The sequence below is a fragment of the Triturus cristatus genome, chromosome 1_1 (genome assembly GCF_964204655.1).
Source record: "Triturus cristatus chromosome 1_1, aTriCri1.1, whole genome shotgun sequence".
NCBI lineage: Eukaryota > Metazoa > Chordata > Amphibia > Caudata > Salamandridae > Triturus > Triturus cristatus.
The window spans coordinates 90,666,255-90,677,371 of record NC_140579.1 but is presented as its reverse complement, the minus strand read 5'-3'; positions in this window follow the sequence as shown (position 1 = coordinate 90,677,371).

The window sequence follows — 11,117 nt, the reverse complement described above, 5'->3', positions numbered from 1 at the left end:
ACACCCTCAATTTCACATGCCCTGTAGCCACCTGCAACTTTCCTTTTGAGTTGGAACAAGAGCCGGCTATAAGAAACAATACTCGAATGAGATAGACTCCAAAGACTCTCTCTAATCCGTGACCCCTTTGAACACCTGATACTGCCCAGCTCCGTTCTTGCAAAGAATGCTTGATATGCTTTAGAGTGTTAGGAACTATATTTTTTGAAAGTGGCACACCTTAAGAAGGGCCTGTGGCTTACCATCGGTACATACACCTATAACCTGCATAAGAACTAGCCCGCAAGTGCCAATTGCTTGAATTAGTCTGGACTTCAGATGAAGCATTACATTTACATTTACATTTACATTTACAAGCAGTGTAGCAACAGTAGGAAAGCACACTTGATCGGGAAAGGGTTTCAGAAGCTACAATATTACTGCACAGCTGTAGCTAAGACGGATACTGCCATTCGTTGCATGCAACTCAAACGTGGTTTTAGCCCAGACCACAGAACTGTTAGTGCTGCTACTGTAGAAGTACAGAGGGGGCGGGGGTAACAAAAGGCAGTATATTCAACTATACTTCCGAACCACTGAGCTTCTGGGACAGATATGAAAAAGGGAATGTCATCAGAGTTGTGGGCAGTGCCAATGTGGTGCATCTGAAGTAGCAAATCTGGTCCCAGGAAAGCAGGGCTTAAAAGTTTATTGATCCAATTTGACACCTGAGATTATTTCTATATACAAGAAACATGCAGAAGAAGCATCCGTTAGAAATACTATCAGTGAACTCTGGGGCAAACACCAGGAGACAGCATTATTGACAACAAAAAGACCCTAGCAAAAACTGATGATGTAATACACAATGATCCCATCCAAAGGGAAGGGCAGCTTAACTCACATAGTGGTTTCAGTGACATATGAGAGAAGAAATGGCACCTCTCTCACCCGTGCAAGAAATTAAAAACCAAAATCAGTGACACACTGGCCTTGAGAGAAGATTTTGAACCCTAAAATTCACCACACAACCACCACCCCTGCCTATCTGGTTGACAAGCTCACCAGGTCTGTTGACTCTCTACAAACCACCAACCGGAAGGAACACATACAGATGGGAAATGGAAAAACCAAGACAACAAGCCTGCTCTGTCCATGCAGCAAGAATCTGAAACAGCATACCCGTAACCATCGGGCTGACAAGACCAATTCTGCTGTCAGAACACAAGTGCCCCTGCAATCACTTTTCGACTGAAATTTACCCCTTGATCTTATATAGGGCTCCACTACCTTCCTGATCGGCTATATTTGTGCTGTGCAAATAACGCATAAAAAACACTGAAAGACGATATTTACTAAAACCAAAGGCAGATTCCATGAAAGACCACACAGAGAGCCCAACTGTCCGTTACATCAAACAACCACATTGAGAAACACACCATCAATGACTGATGCACAAGCCCAAACATTGAACAGAGAAAAGAGGTACACCAAGCTGAAGAAAAAGAAACAGAGGAAGAGACAACATCGCTGTCACATCAGTTTGAGAGACAGGCACACCAACAGTCTGATAACTGGACCACAGACGTAAGCACAATGCAGAGTAAGTCATCACTGACACACCACATACTGAAATTTTAAGCGCATACTTATCGTGCTAATTAAACTACAACTTCCAAAACACGAAGTACTACTGGCTTAAAAAAACTCACAACCCCCTTGAGGGCATCACACATCACACAGTGCTTTCCACTTGGCAGGTACAACAGCAATCGTACGCATGGAAATAGAGAGAATCAGTGGCGCACAAAAGTTTGCCATGGTTAAAGACAGACTTAGCTGAACAGATACGGCAACATCGGAAGTGACAGCATTACTGACACGAGAGGGAGACCGCCAGAGAGCCAATGGCATTGATACCAAATACATTATAGGAGACCACATCTCTGGCATAAAAATAAATCGTTGGGGGCGGGGGGTGGTCGCGACTCAGCACTGACACAAGACACAGACACTAAAAGAGGGACACCGTAGACGAAAGTGGGAAACTGATACTAATGAGAGGGACATCGAGGGAAAGCCGAGTAAAAATGAGAAACAGCAGCAAACCACCCAAACAAATAAAGGCACACTGGCTTTAGAAACAAACACTAAAGTGACAGTATTGCTTCTACCAAAGAGACAGCGGCACTGAGACAGACACCAGGAGTGACACTGTCAAAACCGAAGACAAACACTGGGAAATGAACAATAATTAAAAGAAGAGCATTACCGATAACGAACAAAGACAACTGGGGAGAAAGTGACTGAAATTTAAAAGATCAACTTGGAGGTACCGAAGACGCCATGAGATGCGGGAGATTTTAATGTAAATCATCTCAGAAACAACTAGCCAAGCAGGGGCGCCAGAGGCAGCGTATACTGACTCTGGTGCCGCAATAATCGAGACATTGGTGTCTAGGTTCAACTAAGAGACTGTAGAGACAAGCAGTGGGACACACCAAAAGCAATCACTAACACGGTCCCTAAGGCACGACAGGGTTTCAGACACTAGAACACAGCATTACTGATGCTAGACAGTAGAGTAGGCTTTCTGACACCGGAGGTGCAGACGCCAGGAGATGCAGCAGATGATTCCCCGGAGGACCACCTGTGGCGGTATTAGACACCCCAGCTAAACACCAGAAGAAACTGCATTATCCTCATCAGGATCAGAGGCAAACACTGAGAGGGGTGTCAGAAGAACCAGTCTCTGCTGATTGGGTACCGGAAAACTCGGTGGGATATGCAAGGAAAAACAGAAACTGGCGCAGGAAGAGGACGTAGCATCAATACAGATGAAATAACACCATGACAGCCAGCATTCCGATCCCCACAGAGACAGAAACACTTATAGGCAGCGTTATTGACCCAAAAAGAAAGACAAAATGACAGACAGCACTGACACATCCAGAAAAATACAGGGAGTAAAGGAACCCTGAATTCAGAGACACACATGCCTGTTGCCCGCTTCATCCGCCTGGAAGGCAGATGTCTCACCTGCATCCAGTCACCGCTGTCCCGAGTGGACAGACAGACGGACGTGGTCCGGTATGTGGCCCTCAGGCCGATAAGAGCTTGTGACTGGGCTCGGCCGGACGCGGAGGCTCTCAGATCTCGCGGACGCTACCAGCTCAGCAGTAAAAGGCTTCGTCCCGAGCCGCGGACGGACAATAGAAGACCAGACAGACAGACAGAGCATGATGGCAGCATCTACGAGCGCGCCGCGCGACCGTTGCGGGGGAGGCGCGAATCAGGAACGAGGAACACAGGTGCGGGAAGGGGGGGGGTGACGGTCAGGGTGTTTGCAAGTTAGTGGAAGCCGGAGGCCACCAAATCCCTGCCAGGGGACGCCACGAATATGTATTGTTTCCAGTGGTCGAAGTGGGGAAAAAAAAGTAGGGGAACTGTGGGCGGAGAATCATAGGGCGGGAATAACCTGAGGATTGGATCAGTGGGCTGAGTTAGAGGTGTGGCCAGGATTGGCAAAACATCCCAATCTTTAGTATTTGTTTGGCATTTCACTGACCAGTTACAGCTTATTATGTTATATAATACAACCAATGGATACACATGAGTATTTAACATTTAATATGAGTTATTGACATTAAAATAAATTCACAAAGTGGGATATGTTTCTAATCACAGAATGTCCCAAATATGCTTAAAAGTGGAAGCACAAGCCATTTGTTTCTGAGCCATGGATTTTCTGTTGTCAGCAATATACACAGAGACAATCAATTTTACGTGTGTAAATCACTATGGGAATTGTTACATCAGGCAAAGGACTACAAGGTGTAGGAGTCACATGACAACCATATTAGTAGGCAGTATAGTTTAATAGTGATTGATCTGGAGAAACACAAACTTAGAATTTAAAACTTAATACCATGATTGGGGGTTCCCTTTAATAATCATTATTGATTTCTATCCAAATGAACACTTTTTGCAACATTAGGGTAATCAAAGGCTTAGGGAAAAAACCATAAAGCTCTAGTTTATACCTTGTAGTTTGTATGCAGCTCTAAGATGAAAGCTAATAGCTCACTGTTCTTTGTTAGGATTTTAACTTATAAACTGCAAGTAGCAAAAAGATCTTACTGTCAAAAGCAGTAACCCACTAACCTATTTACAATATGTGGACTTTTTCATGGGCATGGTACATGTTGTTAGCAGCAGGCACATTAACCCTCTGCGCTATCTTTCCATGAGTCAAAACTTCCACTAGACAAAACTCCGATTTCGCTCTAGTATGATGTTTATTCACGGGAGTTATCATGACATTTTTATTATTGCCGAAAATTGCTGTAGGCCAGGAAGGAGGCCGCAAGTGCTTTTAAAACCATAATATACAATGCCCCCACTCAAAGTCAGCACCCGTTGCGGTCACACCGGTCGCATCACCCTAGTGCAAACTCTTCTCAGGGGTCCTGTGACTTCACTGTCGCTCTAGGGTCTGCTACTTCTTAGGCCTGCCAGCAAGACTGGAGGTGAACTTCAGTATGGATTGTGGTGGGCAAGCCTTCAAGGTGAACCCACACGCCACTGCTAGGGTCCACCTGCTGGTGTTAAGACACCAGGGCTTTTCTGGATTTGCAGGGTCTTCTAAGGTCTAGCGTGGGAATGTGCTCCCTCAGGAGAGTGGACTGGGGACTGCTCATGAAGGCTGAACCTGGTTCCTCAGTTCTAAATTCGGCAGCTCTGCCCCCAGTGCTACATTCGCTCCCTCACTGAACACCATACTGCCCCACTGAGAGAAATTCACATTGCCTTCAACTACAATCCAATTTGACCTGCTATAAACAACTGGATGCGACTCAATTCAAATTAAGCACTGGCAAGAGCAATATGCTAAAGGAAAAAGTAACAACATCCTGGAAAAAGCAAACGCTCATGGGGAATGAAAGATTAAATAAAGCTTGTGAAATGTAAGCAGGAACAACGTGGTGAACTTAACGCTTTTACACACACTATTCAGAAATCAGTGAGTGCTTCTGCCTGAAAACTACAGGGCCCAGAAAGGACCCATTTAAATGTCCACTGCTTATATATGCTTACAAAACATAAGCAGTATGGTTTAAAAAGACCACATTCGTGAACACAAAGCCGCCGTACACATTTTGTTTTCCAATCCACCCATCAACCAGGTATCGCAGTACCTCCAGGTTTGGCGCACTTCCCCACCGGGGGTAAACAGCACTTCACTGGCAAACTGAGTAAAGTGACGCTAATGTTTTTGGGGTTTGAATAAAACCGATCTGGGCACTTTAAGAACATTCCGTCTTGCTTTATTTATTGATTTTTCATATTTTGAACCTTTTAATTCCGTGGCTCACTTTGGAATAGAAAAATGTCAAAACAGCTTTTCCAGCAAAAGTGTTTTTCTTTTTTGCATCCATTTCTCAGGGGAACAAATGAACGACAGGAAGAAAGAGAGGGTGAGAACCATTTCTTGAGTCACGGTTTTCGGTAAGTGAGGAGGAGTTAGACAGACAGAGAGGGAATAAGAGTAAGAAAGAGAGGGGGGTGGCAGCTGCCAGCGGCAGAGCAGAAGCGGACACCTTCCTTGTCTTGTCTGGGCAGGAAGCAAGAGACGGAGACCTTTTCCTTCTCTGCTCCCCGCCCGTCCCCAAACAGCCACTAATGCCAGCCTTCTCTGCAGTGCTTGGATATTTCTTACGTCCAGGGACGCATGTTCCAAATAAAAAAGTAGGGGCACGGAATCTATAGAATTAAAGAAGTAGGGGCACGCCGTGCCCTGCCGTTCCCGCCCATTTCGACCACTGATTGTATCCGATTCCTCGTGGCGGCCCCTGGGGTTTGGCGGCCCTGTGCAGGTGCACCGCTTGCACATGCCTAAGGCCGCCCCTGAGAGCACTGACAGGGAGAGGAAAGCAGCCTCACTGCCGCCGTTCAGCGACGAGCAGCTGTGGCCCCTCCTTGACCCCCTGCCCTGCTAAGCAATCACGCTGATGGTGGGCTGGGGAGGGGTGATTCTGTGCCAGTATCGGCCTCCCTGGGGGCCAGGTGTTGCTCAGGCTTTTGAGCCATTTTCACCTCGCCCCCCCCCCCCGGGGCCCATGCAGCCCAGAAACAGTGTTTGCATTAACACCTCACCCACAGCCCTTCTCATTCAGGGCATAGTGGGCGAGGAAGAATGGGTCTCGCTGTAGGGGCCAGGTGATGTTGGGAACTCCCACCATCTTCACCTTAGCCCCCCCCCACCCCCATGGATGGCCCAGCAGCTGTGCTTTTTGCCTTATCCCCTCTCCTGCCAGGCCATTGCTCTGAGGCAGGGAAGGGCTGGGGAGGGCTGAGTGCTTTACAAATAGCTGGGGCCTCGCAGCTTTTCAGATGCTCCTGCGCTGGAGGGCTGGGGAATCATTTTTTAATAGAAAGGGGCCTCGCAGCTTTTCAGATGCTCCTGCGCTGGAGGGCTGGGGAATCATTTTTTAATAGAAAGGGGCCTCGCTGCTTTTCAGATGCTCCTGCGCTGGAGGGCTGGGGAATCATTTTTTAATAGAAAGGGGCCTCGCAGCTTTTCAGATGCTCCTGCGCTGGAGGGCTGGGGAATCATTTTTTAATAGAAAGGGGCCTCGCTGCTTTTCAGATGCTCCTGCGCTGGAGGGCTGGGGAATCATTTTTTAATAGAAAGGGGCCTCACTGCTTTTCAGATGCTCCTGCGCTGGAGGGCTGGGGAATCATTTTTTAATAGAAAGGGGCCTCGCTGCTTTTCAGATGCTCCTGCGCTGGAGGGCTGGGGAATCATTTTTTAATAGAAAGGGGCCTCGCAGCTTTTCAGATGCTCCTGCGCTGGAGGGCTGGGGAATCATTTTTTAATAGAAAGGGGCCTCGCAGCTTTTCAGGTGGTCCTGCCCTGGAGGGCTGGGGAATCATTTTTTAATAGAAAGGGGCCTCGCAGCTTTTCAGGTGCTCCTGCACTGGAGGGCTGGGGAATCATTTTTTAATACAAAGGGGCCTCGCTGCTTTTCAGATGCTCCTGCGCTGGAGGGCTGGGGAATCATTTTTGAATAGAAAGGGGCCTCGCAGCTTTTCAGATGCTCCTGCGCTGGAGGGCTGGGGAATCATTTTTTAATAGAAAGGGGCCTCGCTGCTTTTCAGATGCTCCTGCGCTGGAGGGCTGGGGAATCATTTTTTAATACAAAGGGGCCTCGCAGCTTTTCAGATGCTCCTGCGCTGGAGGGCTGGGGAATCATTTTTTAATAGAAAGGGGCCTCGCTGCTTTTCAGATGCTCCTGCGCTGGAGGGCTGGGGAATCATTTTTTAATAGAAAGGGGCCTCGCTGCTTTTCAGATGCTCCTGCGCTGGAGGGCTGGGGAATCATTTTTTAATAGAAAGGGGCCTCGCAGTTTTACAGATGCTCCTGCGCTGGAGGGCTGGGGAATCATTTTTTAATAGAAAGGGGCCTCGCTGTTTTTCAGATGCTCCTGCGCTGGAGGGCTGGGGAATCATTTTTTAATAGAAAGGGGCCTCGCTGCTTTTCAGGTGCTCCTGCGCTGGAGGGCTGGGGAATCATTTTTTAATAGAAAGGGGCCTCGCTGCTTTTCAGATGCTCCTGCGCTGGAGGGCTGGGGAATCATTTTTTAATAGAAAGGGGCCTCGCAGCTTTTCAGATGCTCCTGCGCTGGAGGGCTGGGGAATCATTTTTTAATAGAAAGGGGCCTCGCTGCTTTTCAGATGCTCCTGCGCTGGAGGGCTGGGGAATCATTTTTTAATAGAAAGGGGCCTCGCTGCTTTTCAGGTGCTCCTGCGCTGGAGGGCTGGGGAATCATTTTTTAATAGAAAGGGGTCTCGCAGCTTTTCAGGTGGTCCTGCGCTGGAGGGCTGGGGAATCATTTTTTAATAGAAAGGGGCCTCGCAGCTTTTCAGATGCTCCTGCGCTGGAGGGCTGGGGAATCATTTTTTAATAGAAAGGGGCCTCGCTGCTTTTCAGATGCTCCTGCGCTGGAGGGCTGGGGAATCATTTTTTAATAGAAAGGGGCCTCGCAGCTTTTCAGATGCTCCTGCGCTGGAGGGCTGGGGAATCATTTTTTAATAGAAAGGGGCCTCGCTGCTTTTCAGATGCTCCTGCGCTGGAGGGCTGGGGAATCATTTTTTAATAGAAAGGGGCCTCGCTGCTTTTCAGATGCTCCTGCGCTGGAGGGCTGGGGAATCATTTTTTAATAGAAAGGGGCCTCGCTGCTTTTCAGGTGGTCCTGCCCTGGAGGGTTGGGGAATCATTTTTTAATAGAAAGGGGTCTCGCAGCTTTTCAGATGCTCCTGCCCTGGAGGGCTGGTGAATCATTTTTTAATAGAAATGGGCCTCGCTGCTTTTCAGATGCTCCTGCGCTGGAGGGCTGGGGAATAATTTTTTAATAGAAAGGGGCCTCGCTGCTTTTCAGATGCTCCTGCGCTGGAGGGCTGGGGAATCATTTTTTAATAGAAAGGGGCCTCGCTGCTTTTCAGATGCTCCTGCGCTGGAGGGATGGGGAATCATTTTTTAATAGAAAGGGGCCTCGCTGCTTTTCAGATGCTCCTGCGCTGGAGGGCTGGGGAATCATTTTTTAATAGAAAGGGGTCTCGCAGCTTTTCAGGTGCTCCTGCGCTGGAGGGCTGGGGAATCATTTTTTAATAGAAAGGGGCCTCGCAGCTTTTCAGGTGCTCCTGCCCTGGAGGGCTGGGGAATCATTTTTTAATAGAAAGGGGCCTCGCTGCTTTTCAGATGCTCCTGCGCTGGAGGGCTGGGGAATCATTTTTTAATAGAAAGGGGCCTCGCAGCTTTTCAGATGCTCCTGCACTGGAGGGCTGGGGAATCATTTTTTAATAGAAAGGGGCCTCGCTGTTTTTCAGATGCTCCTGCCCTGGAGGGCTGGGGAATCATTTTTTAATAGAAAGGGGCCTCGCTGCTTTTCAGGTGCTCCTGCGCTGGAGGGCTGGGGAATCATTTTTTAATACAAAGGGGCCTCGCTGCTTTTCAGGTGCTCCTGCGCTGGAGGGCTGGGGAATCATTTTTTAATAGAAAGGGGCCTCGCTGTTTTTCAGATGCTCCTGCCCTGGAGGGCTGGGGAATCATTTTTTAATAGAAAGGGGCCTCGCTGCTTTTCAGGTGCTCCTGCCCTGGAGGGCTGGGGAATCATTTTTTAATACAAAGGGGCCTCGCTGCTTTTCAGGTGCTCCTGCGCTGGAGGGCTGGGGAATCATTTTTTAATAGAAAGGGGCCTCGCAGCTTTTCAGATGCTCCTGCGCTGGAGGGCTGGGGAATCATTTTTTAATACAAAGGGGCCTCGCTGCTTTTCAGATGCTCCTGCGCTGGAGGGCTGGGGAATCATTTTTTAATAGAAAGGGGCCTCGCTGCTTTTCAGATGCTCCTGCGCTGGAGGGCTGGGGAATCATTTTTTAATACAAAGGGGCCTCGCTGCTTTTCAGATGCTCCTGCGCTGGAGGGCTGGGGAATCATTTTTTAATAGAAAGGGGCCTCGCTGCGTTTCAGATGCTCCTGCGCTGGAGGGCTGGGGAATCATTTTTTTATAGAAAGGGGCCTCGCAGCTTTTCAGATGCTCCTGCGCTGGAGGGCTGGGGAATCATTTTTTAATAGAAAGGGGCCTCGCAGCTTTTCAGATGCTCCTGCGCTGGAGGGCTGGGGAATCATTTTTTAATAGAAAGGGGCTCGCAGCTTTTCAGATGCTCCTGCGCTGGAGGGCTGGGGAATCATTTTTTAATAGAAAGGGGCCTCGCTGCTTTTCAGATGCTCCTGCGCTGGAGGGCTGGGGAATCATTTTTTAATACAAAGGGGCCTCGCAGCTTTTCAGATGCTCCTGCGCTGGAGGGCTGGGGAATCATTTTTTAATAGAAAGGGGCCTCGCAGCTTTTCAGGTGCTCCTGCGCTGGAGGGCTGGGGAATCATTTTTTAATAGAAAGGGGTCTCGCAGCTTTTCAGGTGGTCCTGCGCTGGAGGGCTGGGGAATCATTTTTTAATAGAAAGGGGCCTCGCAGCTTTTCAGGTGCTCCTGCGCTGGAGGGCTGGGAATCATTTTTTAATAGAAAGGGGCCTCGCTGCTTTTCAGATGCTCCTGCGCTGGAGGGCTGGGGAATCATTTTTTAATAGAAAGGGGCCTCGCCGCTTTTCAGGTGGTCCTGCCCTGGAGGGCTGGGGAATCATTTTTTAATAGAAAGGGGCCTCGCTGCTTTTCAGGTGCTCCTGCGCTGGAGGGCTGGGGAATCATTTTTTAATACAAAGGGGCCTCGCTGCTTTTCAGGTGCTCCTGCGCTGGAGGGCTGGGGAATCATTTTTTAATACAAAGGGGCCTCGCTGCTTTTCAGATGCTCCTGCGCTGGAGGGCTGGGGAATCATTTTTTAATAGAAAGGGGCCTCGCTGCTTTTCAGATGCTCCTGCGCTGGAGGGCTGGGGAATCATTTTTTAATAGAAAGGGGCCTCGCAGCTTTTCAGGTGCTCCTGCGCTGGAGGGCTGGGGAATCATTTTTTAATAGAAAGGGGCCTCGCAGCTTTTCAGATGCTCCTGCGCTGGAGGGCTGGGGAATCATTTTTTAATAGAAAGGGGCCTCGCTGCGTTTCAGATGCTCCTGCGCTGGAGGGCTGGGGAATCATTTTTTAATAGAAAGGGGCCTCGCAGCTTTTCAGATGCTCCTGCGCTGGAGGGCTGGGGAATCATTTTTTAATAGAAAGGGGCCTCGCAGCTTTTCAGATGCTCCTGCGCTGGAGGGCTGGGGAATCATTTTTTAATAGAAAGGGGCCTCGCTGCTTTTCAGGTGGTCCTGCCCTGGAGGGCTGGGGAATCATTTTTTAATAGAAAGGGGTCTCGCAGCTTTTCAGATGCTCCTGCGCTGGAGGGCTGGGGAATCATTTTTTAATAGAAAGGGGCCTCGCTGCTTTTCAGGTGCTCCTGCGCTGGAGGGCTGGGGAATCATTTTTTAATAGAAAGGGGCCTCGCAGCTTTTCAGATGCTCCTGCGCTGGAGGGCTGGGGAATCATTTTTTAATACAAAGGGGCCTCGCTGCTTTTCAGATGCTCCTGCGCTGGAGGGCTGGGGAATCATTTTTTAATAGAAAGGGGCCTCGCAGCTTTTCAGATGCTCCTGCG